This window comes from Paramormyrops kingsleyae, chromosome 9 (assembly GCF_048594095.1).
Source record: "Paramormyrops kingsleyae isolate MSU_618 chromosome 9, PKINGS_0.4, whole genome shotgun sequence".
Taxonomy (NCBI): domain Eukaryota; kingdom Metazoa; phylum Chordata; class Actinopteri; order Osteoglossiformes; family Mormyridae; genus Paramormyrops; species Paramormyrops kingsleyae.
In genome coordinates, this window is record NC_132805.1 from 32,402,756 (window position 1) to 32,414,811 (window position 12,056).

A 12,056-nucleotide genomic window follows, 5' to 3' on the forward strand; every position below is an offset into this window, starting at 1 on the left:
CATCTCCCCCCCCCCCCTCCCAGCACGCGAGCGCGCCACAAAACACCGACACCGATACCTCACTGGAAAGCCTGAGCCTCGGCCGCGGCACTGCCAAATATAAACATCCGTCTTTCCATTTTTAGAAACCCCTTACCCAATCAGAACCACGGCAATCCGGAGCCCTGCCAGGACAGCGCTCAGAGAAAGCCGGGCTGCCGGGCCGCCGCGGGCCTCCTGTCCGACGACACCAAGGGCGGTCCGAGGGCTCGGGTTACAGAGGAACGCGGTACGAATGCATGGGAGGGCGGCCTACAAACTAACCATCACATGACCACACTGGTCAGGGACTCATGGCAATTTATTAATATCCAATCAATCAAAAATTGTTTTTTTAAGAGGCTTTGGGCTTCCAGGTTCCCAGTGTTCCCATGGTGTTATTTCACCACCATCCACCATGCTCTCTTGAGGAAGAATTAAGTGTTATGCAGTGAAATACATTAAAGGTTTTATCCCCATTTAAAGCAGAGTATGTTTCCTCAGAAGGACTATTCCCACATTCCAGCTGAACATGCAGCACACGATTTAAAAGCTGCTTCTCCCCCATGCAAATGCTGTTGTTTCAAAGGTGCTATTCCCCTTTAATTTGCAGCCTGTTATTTTAAAGGTGCTATTCCCCTTAAATTTGCAGCCTGTTATTTTAAAGGTGCTATTCCCCTTTAATTTGCAGCCTGTTGTTTCAAAGGTGCTATTCCCCTTGAATTTACAGCCTGTTATTTTAAAGGTGCTATTCCCCTTGAATTTGCAGCCTGTTATTTTAAAGGTGCTATTCCCCTTTAATTTGCAGCCTGTTATCTTAAAGGTGCTATTCCCCTTTAATTTGCAGCCTGTTATCTTAAAGGTGCTGCTTCAGGAGAGCCGAGCATAAGCGCAAACACTCATGACACAGACGGGGGCCTCCGTCTGCTTCTATCCCCCCTAATCACAGGCATGAGACTGAGGCTTTCCGCTAAAATCTGTTCTTTACCCACTAAAAATAGAGGGAGATCTCAGCTTGCTGGCTCAGTCTGTATTTCATGTTACCAGGAGGCAATAAATGCATCTGGTCAGGATTGCTGCTCACCTGCCCCCCCCCTGGCCTGGAGTTTCTCTGGCAGGATCACCAGCGACCACAAGATGCCGTCAACAGCTGGAGCGAGGAGGCGGGGAGGAGGCGGGGAGCGGCTTAGAGAGTCAGGCCTCTGTGTCGGTGAGTGGAAGGTTACTACTCGGCAGAGTAACTACATCTCTGTTGGGTCCTTCAGCAAGGCCTTTAACCCCCCCCCCCCCGGGACACTGGATGGACAGCTGACTCTAAGCTGTACTCAGACCCCTATCTGTGTGAGACAGGGTCTGTAAGAAAAGCATTCCAATGTACCTGTACAAACTCCTCCATTCACCACTGAGAATGTCATTGTTTTCTAGGCCTGGACTGGCCATCTGGCAGACTGGGCATTTTCCCAGTGGGCTGGCAAAATTTATGACGGGGATCCCCCCCCCCACCAGCCTCGCCAAAATTCATCACTCCCCCGGGAGTGAACACCACTTGTGTCCTGTTTGAGAGGACATGTGATGACCCCACAGTGGCCGTGCCCCCCCCGACACGTAGCGGGACGCCATTGTAATGCTGGTGTGAGACTGAATGCTCCTATCAAAGTAAAGCATCACATAATCCAAGGCTCATATTCCAAGATTTACTTTTCATTTATTAATTTGGGAAGGCAGGGTGAGACAATCCAACTGGGGGGTCAAGGGGCTATGTTCAGCCGCAGGCACAGCACCCAAACTCACTGAGCTACACTCAGGAGATCAGATACCACCTAGGCACCTCATCTTCTATTGGTTTGTTTGGAAATGACGTCACGGGGAGGTTTCCTATACTAATTTAAGTCCATCCAGGGTGTCCCTTGCATCTTGGACTGTGTTTCCTGGGATATACATCAGGTCTCTGCGGCCCTGGACTGGTATGGGTGCGTATTTGAAGTCCTGTGATTACCTCGTGCCTCAGTCTGTGTGTATCCTGCGTGTATCCTGCGTGTATCCTGTGACTGACCCCTCCTTGTGTAAACCTGCCACATCACATGACACCCATTGTCATTTGGGATGACATCGAGCGAGCAGTAGGTGGACGCGTCCTGAGCTGAAGATCACGATGGCAGATACCATTAATAGGCTAATTACTCGCCCTTTCACAAATCCTTTGAAGTCCATAAAAGAATGTGCCCTCTCACTGCTGCCAGTCACTCCTGTGTGCAGAAGAGCGTCACAAAGAACACCAGCTGTGTCCTGTTTGAGTAAACGGTGTATGTGCGGGGAGGGGGGGGGGGGATAGAGGGAAAAGGAAAGAGGGAGAAAGAGGGAGAGCGAGTAAGGGAGGAGAGGTAAGCATGAGCAAAGGGAGCGAGAGAAGAGGGGAAAAAAGAGAGAGAGAAGCAATGAGTGGGACAGAAAAGAGAAAGAATGAGTGGGAATGAGGGGAGAGAGACAGATGGTGAAGGGGAGAGAGGGAGAATGTATGAGAAAGGACGGATGCTGCACGAAGACAGGGAAAGAGAGAGTGAGTGAGAGAGGGAGGGAGAGGGAGAGAGAGAGAGAGAGAGAGAGGAGTTCACATGGGCTGCAAGGCCGGGTCTTATCAGGCCAGCGCCTGCCTGCTGTGTTCATGATTGTTATCTCTGTGCAGGATAAGCGCTGATCCGTTTGCTTTGTAAGCGTCACATTTCACAGATTAGCGCCGTAGGAGCCGCCGTAGGAGCTGGAGTGCTCAGCACCGGCACTAATTACCGTAAAACGTGGCCGGGGCACCGGCAGCAGGGCGCTGGCCTCGCAGCCGCGGCAGGAGCACGTCCATCCGAGCCCCACTGTTGGCTGCTCGCTTTCTCGCCGCCACTCTGCCCTACCTGTCACCTGATGACAACGTGTGCAGTTTTTCCTGGAGCATTTCCCAGGAAACATGGACCGGCGGTAAACCCAGGATGGGATGCCAGGAAAGAGCCCACACACAGTCATCCATAAAAGATCCCCGGATGAATTCTTAATAATCTTTGTTTTCCATTATATATAAATAAAAGACTCATCCATCCATCCAGCCACCCACCCTTTTTCTATACCGACTTGGGGGGTCGCGGGGGTCCGGAGCCTATGGGCACAAGGCAGGGAACAACCCAGGACAGGGTGCCAAGCCATCGCAGGGCACATTCACACGCCATTCACACCTACGGCCAATTTGGCAGCTTCAGTTCACCTTAGCATGTTTTTGGACTGTGGGGGGAATGCGGAGAACCCAGAGGAAACCCCACGATGACACGAGGACAGCATGCAAACCACACGCTAAATATATCAATTTCAGAAGAAAAAAAAAAAACGCAAGCACAAAAATATGCTTTACATTTGTACGTATTCCAAATCCCAGTAAGATGAATGATACACTGACTTATTTTCATGACTAAAAGGTTAGAGGTCACTTCAGCCTTAGCTGGGGTGTGAAGTTCTCCCTGAACCTTTAGGATAAACTGTCAAAAACGTCATTTTCAGCCGCATACGCTTAGATGCTCATCGCAGTCAGTACGCTGGAAAGCAGCCCGTGAGCCTTCCTCTCTGCTACGGGCTAAAACTGACAACATTCCTGCTATTTATAGCCCTGCGAGCAACGTGACGCCTCGTGGTTTGTCTCGTTCGCGCACCGCTGGCTTGAAATGGACCGGCGCTCGCGTTCCACCTGCCAGGGCGACCTCGAACAACGGGGACACGGGGGCCGGAGGGTTTCAACATCTTACAACTTCACAAAAGTCCAGAAAGTCCAGCCGTTTCGAGACTTCTCTTCAGTCCTGATCTTAAATGTGCTTGATCTTGGGGTTAAGATGAAATATACTGGGAATGACAAAGGATCACAGCTGACTCATGTTTATTATGAGGTACAGGAGCATCAAATGTTCTGAAATGAAACTATACGAATGACACATTACTTGTGGTTGACAGGGTTGCATAAAAACGAAACCCACTGATCGATCTATCTATCTATCTATCTATCTATCTATCTATCTATCTATCTATCTATCTATCTATCTATCTATCTATCTATCTATCTATCCTGTCCCTTACTTTGCCCTCCTCCCCTCAAACCTGTGTGACACCTTACTCTGTCACTATGACATTCAATACTTTTATCACGCGAAAGCTGTTAAGATGCATCGAACATCTGTCCGGCTCAAAAAGTCACCTCAGCTCAGGAATCTTCTCCCTCTGATGTGTCAGGCACCACATTTCCTGACCAAAAAATCAAAAGTAGGACAGTCTGCCTGCTTGCTTGGCTCAAACCTCTGGCTTTGGTCCCTCTGTCCACTTCAGGAAAAACCCCAATGTCTCCCCCTTGAACAGCACAGAGGCACAGTCGCCATCATCTCTAAACCTGCCTTGTATAACTGCCATTTTCACCCCAGAGACACTCGAGCACGTTCCACATTTGTGCTTTACCCATCTGATCCTCATCAGAGCTGCACTGGGGCTTCAACCCACAACCACTACCCAGAGCCAGCAAGCAAAGTTGGTGGGGGGGACATATATTTTTACGGTTTATTTATTTAACAGGCACTTTTATCCAAAGTGATATACATTTTTGATTAAATAGGGCAGCCCCTGGGGCAGTTGGGGTTAAGGGCCTCAATGCCACTCTGCCAACCCTGGGATTTGAACCGACGACCTCCCAGTCACAGAGAGTGTCCCTGCTGGCTGAGCCACACAGTACCCGACATGTGGCACTTTGCTATTTCAGCACATGGTTCAGCACAATCTCAGGCTGGGGGGGGTGCTAATCTCATGGGATGGTTCTAGTAGACCTTTGTGTGCCTTGCCTCTGCATTCCCGACTGGATCATCGAGCAGCGTCTCTTACGCACGTGCCACGCAGAAACGCCAACATGACAAAACACGGAACAAACAATGAACCGACTCGCATTTGGAAGCCACACCTTCCACCCCCGTCGGCCCGGTGGGGTCTGCGTCACCTCTGCACCTGAGAAAGGACGTGAGAGCCATACTATAGGAGTCGTAACAGACAGAAAGAGCGAAGAAAGAGGAACACAGCAATGAGGGAAGCCCCCCAAATGCAAAACCTATATCAAAACATGTCAAAATAAATAATCTCAGTGCAATTCCTTATGAAGTCTCTTATACTGAATCAGACCCACACAGATATTTTAGTCAACAACCAGACTTTTCCACAGAATAACTGGAGTGAGTCTCTGATCTCATCGGCCTAGAATATTACCACTGGTGAGACCTTAGCTATCTGATCAGCAAAACACTGTCTCATACCTCACAGAGTAATGACAGTAACCACATAATTTAGCCTGACAAAGAGAACAATTTGCACGGTGGTTAGTGCTGAGATCTCTTTTCATAATTAATAGTGACTGTAACCTGGGTGTGACCGTATAGTGGTGAATGCCGCAGGTGGACGGGTCGGTCTCTAGGTGTTCGATGGGCCGCTATTTGGACGTAAATGGATTCACAAAGGATTTTGTTCAGTGGATGTGTAGCCAGACACCAGGCCGCTCAGCACCTCGATACGGGAACTTCACATGGCGGAGAAGTCCGGCGTTTTCGGCATTTTTTAGGGAATCCCGCTCAAAATATGACCGTTAATACATTAGCTGACAGAATGAACACATCGCGCCTGGAAGAGGTAGATTGTAGGTGTGACTTTATGGCAACAGAAGCAATAAGACAGAGAGTCTAGGGCACTGAGAGACCTACACTGATGGGGTTTCTCCCTGATATGGAGCCTGACCAGTGATTCCATAGCAGCCTGACCAAAGAGATGAGCTCCTGAACACCCTCACCTATGTACAGCCTCACTCCTGAACACCCTCACCTATGTACAGCCTCACTCCTGTACACCCTCACCTATGTACAGCCTCACTCCTGAACACCCTAATCATTCCTGGGAGCCCCAATGTCCCCCAGCACCTGGCCAGGCTGGAAAGGCCCCCAGCTGCAGCGTGCTGAGCAGGCAATACACTCCACCTGGGCCAAATATAAGCACTACTTCCTGTTGCCATACTAATCACAGGTCCTGTCAGGATCTGCTGCCTCACACAACACCACTAGGCTATATCTGTTCAGATTGCAACACCGTGTAATTCCCCATGTTTATTTGGGACGACATCATACGGTTAACGCGCTTGAGTGAAACAATCACTGTCTTTGATTTTCATTGTGTCAGAAATTATATCTTATTAAAAATATGGCCGTCTGGATCTCTGTCTCAGAGACCATCTTATGTTGCCTATTTATGCATTGTAAATACGTAGTAATTACATAATCTGTCTTACATTTCTCCATAAAATGAATTTCACACTGATTGTTTAATTACACCCGACTGACAAGTCCAGTTTCATTGCTGTTCAGTTACATTGTACAAGTGGGACCAATTAATTTCCCAGTTCCTCTAATGAGAGACAGGAATACCCTCTCTGCATGTATGTGTTTGCATTTACATTTAACATACTGAGCAAACAGAGGCAAATAGCACATTGCAAAAGTCCCTGCTGCCAGGCAGTCAACTAAGCATATGTGCAGCTAGGTCGAGTATGCAGGTAACTGGCAGGTACAGAGCAGGTAGCGGTTTGCTTTCAGAAAGCACCAGTGAGAAACCTTTAGTCTGGCATGTCTTACAGTTGGCTGGACTTCAATGGCATGCTAAAAAAAATCATTGTTACTGAAATGTACCTCAATCTCATCCATGACCTCGCCAATTACTATAAAGGCTGCAAAGCATTGTGGGTAATTATGCACTGCGTGGATACAGATAGTCTTGTGCTCCTGCATTACTGGTGTATGGTAACTGCAGATGATGTCCTAAGTCACTGAAAGGGGGTCTGGGAATGCTTGGGGTCCTGTTGCTGACGTGCTGAACCCCTAGGCCTTGTAGTTCCATGAAGCCTTCCGGAACGTCGACGCAGAGTCACGGCTTGGACTCCCTTGATCAGGGGGGGTGTGTGTGTGGGGGGGGGGGGGGGAGCTCTTCCTGAGAACAGGGAGCTGCTGATCACAGTGGAGCTCTGCGTGACACAGTACCCACGATGTAATTACAGCTGTCATGGGGAGTCTCGCCACTCAGAAGCGGGACGCTTTAATGAGTCACCACAAGGGGAAAGCGGCCGCAGGGAGGCATGGCCCACCCCCCTGGTCACACGGACGAGCTACCTACCAGGACCTGGGAGCTACCTATATCTGGTTCAAGCTCGGGGGAAAGGTGCAGCATTCACAAGGGCAGCAGGTTGCGTGTTAGTTCAATGGCAGCCATATACCCTAGGACACTGCTGTTGTACCCTTGAGCTACCAATTTGCAAAAACCTGACTATCCAGTTTCAAAACTAGGGCAGGTACTATTGAACAAGAGCAATGCATACAAATCAAACATTAAACATGTAAAGGTAAACACTGCAGCCACACAGAGACAACTGGAGGGCTTATTACAATTAGCTAACTCTCATAAGCTGCCCTTATTTCTTCTGTATAGAATTTGCATTGATTCACCTCTATTGTACTGTGACCCTGGACTGGAAGAGCACTTATGGATGGATAGATGGATGGATGGATGGATGGATGGATACCTGAATTTCCCAGCCTGCACTTTCACCCCAGCTGAAGCTATGATAAAAAGTAGCACGGCTACATGAGAAGCTCCAGGCCCAGAATCCTCCACAACCCCTCCTATGACAATGACTGCAACTTAGGGTGTAGAGTTCCAGACAGTCCTCGTAAAAAGCTGCAAAACTGAAGCTGAAAGATAGAAACACATTTTCAAAGTACATAAAGAGAAGCATCTGATTAGTAAGAAGGAATCATTACATGCTGAAATAGTGCCTCTCAATCATTGTTCCCCATGAATATTGCCAAGCATCAAACAGGATTATTAAATTACTTGCACTATCACTACACCAGTAAATATTTACCCGAGGGCAGAGTTACCTTTCTCAATAAAGTCAACCCGGGTGGGTCCATATCTTATAAATGCTGTGCTTGCTCTTTTATTAAAAAATTACAAAGAGAATCTTGCATCGTTTTATAACATCTAGGGACTGTAAGTGCATTTTCAGCCAATTGCCTGCCCTTGCTCTTCCAAAGGACAGCGAAACACAATCTCATTCGCCACTGCTTTCTGTTACAACTGCTCTTCCAGCCAAAAGGTCTCGGTTGCTACATGCTTCCTCGCTGGCAGAGCACCGATGCTAAGAGTACAAGCCAAAGCATCGGCCTCCAAACCCTGTATAGGCTTCGTATGTGTGGTGGGGAATGTTCCCCTGGAGGCTGTAGGGATTCTGGGTAATTACAATGGATTCTGGGTAATTACAGATAACGTAACCACAGCCCGCTCTCCCCTACACAATCTCCCGGCTCCTATGCAGCCCCTTCAAGAGAGTCGACAGTGGGTTGATGTCTCTCCAAACCACTCCGCTTCCAGTATCGGATTACAACCTCCAGTCTCCCACAGCTGCCATGGTAACACTAAGATTCCCGCGGCCCTGGTATTCTCATTAGACATCAGTTAACCAATTAGCCTCTCTGCTGTCTGTCAATAACGCCAAGACTGGGGCCCAGAGCGCTGTAAACGCAACCACAAACCTTACACACAGACCGGCAAATTTAACAAAACATCTATTCTTATTTATCAAAATATAAACTTTTCTTCAGTATGAAAAAATAGCCGCTAAACTGTATCATTTCTTTGAAGTACATATACTTTGAACTTCACAGAAGCAGTTAATTGAAATTACATTTTACTTAAAGCTAAGGGACCTTTGGACTCGAAGCAGTAATTCTTATGTAGTCTGGTTTAATCTACTTTGTTATTACAACTTTCCCTGACAAATTTTCTGCCTCTTTCAACACTACAATATTTTCCCTCAAAATTAACATGCACCTTTGTATCAGAAATCCTAAAAGCTACACTAGGCAAATACTCTTGGACAGTTTAAGGAGAGACCTTGCCTGTTAAGGAGAGACCTTGCAGGTGTGTGACTTTTAGCTAAATGCTCTCCCTGCTGCTGAAAGAGGGGTAGAACTACAAAAGCTCACAGGGGGTGTTAGTGTATGACACCATTGTGAGGCCCCATTTTCAGGCGCACAATGCTTTACAAACCACTTATGTAAAACAGTCCAGCTGTGCGTATTCAGGCTGCCTGGTCATCCTTTGAAATCATGAACTGGTACTTAGCAGCTCTTTACCGAAGAACTTGAGAGACATGACAAACAGCTCGAGGGGAGGGGTTAAAAATGACGATGATTCATGCAAAGTAATAGTCATCTTCAGTGAGTCATGCTCGCCACGGTACTGCTCTGCTTCGTTTGCAGTGAGACGCAGAATAGCTAATATGTAGGCTACCTAACGAATACAAGGCGGTAATGGTTAATGCCGCCCAGCGATATCGATGTTTCCGACCCATATGAGCAGTCTACCCTTTACATGGCGTGTCATCCCTTAGCGCATTACTTAATAAATAAATAAGTTCGGTTTCGTCATCTTTGGCGCTTGTATGTTGCTTTGAACAAACACGTGTGCTTTAGAAATTAATACACGTAAGCGTAATGTAGCATAAATATTTATTACATGGTGTAAGGGTCAAGGGATTGCAGACATAAATTATCCACTTATAAAAAGTTTAACAACAGCCATAAAGTTTGGTTTCTGTCATAAAGCGCTTTTCAATGTCTTTTCAAGAAATACTGGCATAATCCTCACTAATTAGCCTACTCATGGCTATGGTAAGGTTTTCATTTTAGATTGATTTAAAACTAATTTTTACCTGGAATCCACTTTTGATTCCAAGCTATTTATTAACACAGCAGCGCTGTGTGACTGTTTATTGTTTAATGAAAGTAACATCGAAGCAACTTGTTTGTATACTTATATTTGCCAAAACACTCATTTTAGTTTTCTGGAGACTCGGCATGGAGGTGATCCTCAGACAGAGGGTGAGGGAAATGGGGGACGCGTCCCTTAACTCTCCCTTAGGTGGGGGCTCCCCTCGGCAGGCTACGCCTCCCCCATTCAGTGCCGGTGTCTGGGGACGCGAGATAATACAGCAGCTCCTCGTTGGTTATATTGCAAGCAAAACGATCAGCGACAAACAGACTCCAGTAGGGGATAAGTCTAATGAAAGATTTTTTACTCAAGAAGCCCCGAACTGGGAAAGGGGCAAACGGACCAAGAAGTCACATAACCCTCGATAAAACACGCTCTTAACGCACTTTGTGAGATTCCCCAGTTCCACCCAGTGTGTTAACGGTGAAAATGTTTTATAGAAGGGCAAAAACAACTGAGTGCGCACATTACCTATTATCAGGAATGTCTTCTCTGATGCAGATAATACAAAATATCGGGCTTACGGTCATGCAGGTGATGCACGCCGACCCACACACACACGCGCACACACACACACACACAGGGTCGGCCTAATGTGGCCACTAGTTCAGCCGATCCATGTTCATCCTCTCTCTCTCTCTCTCTCTCTCTCTCTCTCTCACACACACACACACACACACACACACAAACACGCGCGTGCCGGGGGCATTTCAGGCAGCCTGGTCACCGGTTCACCTGAACATCGTGTTACTGCATCGCGAGGGGGAAGCGAAATACCCAGAGGACCCCCACACGGACCTCGGGAGGGGGCTGCACTCCTACCGGAGGTTACAACAAACTGAGCTGGGAGGCGAAAACGCCACCTGCTAATCCACCGTGTCAGCTCCTGCTAAAAACAGAAAACGTCGGCGAAAATCTGTTGTACTTAAACAATAATGAAATGTCCGAGTTCTTATACAATAGGGGTTTAAACCGTCACAAAACTTGAAACGTTACAGCATAATCCGTGACAGACCTAAAAGCAAGTTTTAGAAGTTTTCTAGAAATTCTGATTCGTAGGATGATGCGAGCTATAACCTAAATAAAACTAGGTTTTAGAAAAAAAAAATCGTTCAGTATTCCTTTATTTCCCCCTTAAAACTGCCTTTCTATTTGCAGAACAGAGAGGACCTAATATAAGTAATCTACTTGGACAAAAATGCCACAGAGACCTGCTGAAACTCGAAGCGGAAGGTCGAGATCCGAACTACAAAATCGAACCGAATGCTTAATTAACAGTCTGTGCAGGTGGACAGGCATGCGATACCGTGTGTGTGTGTGTGTGTGTGTGTGTGTAAAAGTCTTAGGCAGTCAAAGAAAATGTTTAAGGCTATTTATCTTGGTAGTAATTGTGTATTTGCACAGACAAAAAACAATTTAACATTTTAACATATGCAAATTAAAAGCAACACAATAAAAAATAAACAAGAATTCCGTCTGTTTTCCAAAAAGAACTGATATCTATAGGTGAATGGCTAGATGAACAGCACCTTCAGTTCCCACACCTCTCCTTAGGGCCACCTCAGCCATTCAACGTATTCATTACATTTCTACACCGGCCCAATTAATTAATTAACTTGATTTAATAAATAACTCAATGGGATGTTAATTAGCCAAACAATGTGGGGTAGTGATCGAATAAAAAAAAAATACATTGATGTATCGGGCGGTTGCTGCAAATGCTGCGGTGATTTTAAGACAGCTTTTGAAACGCCTAAGCTGTCACGCTTTGACAGACATAATATCGCAGTTTTACACCAACGTGAAGATACTAGAAACACCATTTTCTGAGGCTACCTAAGAGTTTTGCATAGTACTGTAGGCTATATCCATTTTCTAGACAATGACATATAATATAGCCTACCAAAATACACGTTTTATACAAACTACCCATTGACTCCAACCTCATAACAAAGCATTAAATTAATCCAACAAACAGCAGTGGTACAGTAGATAAGTGATAGTAAAAATCAGATTCAATGATCCGAGAATGGCATTTCCACACTATCTCCTAAACTTTCTCAAAAATGTTAATGACTAATGTGAAACCTATTTAACCTTAATAATAAAATATTCCAAAGGTTTCATTATAATGTTACACCGAGTAGTAGTAGTAATAAAATAATAATATA

The 12,056-nt window shown here is 46.3% G+C and overlaps 1 protein-coding gene across 1 annotated transcript in view; it reads right to left on the reverse strand.

Moving 5' to 3' along the window:
* The window catches only part of rims2a (regulating synaptic membrane exocytosis 2a), a 158,263-nt gene that overhangs the window by 143,452 nt on the left and 2,755 nt on the right, over positions 1–12,056 (reverse strand). The gene's annotated exons all lie outside the window — the stretch shown is intronic.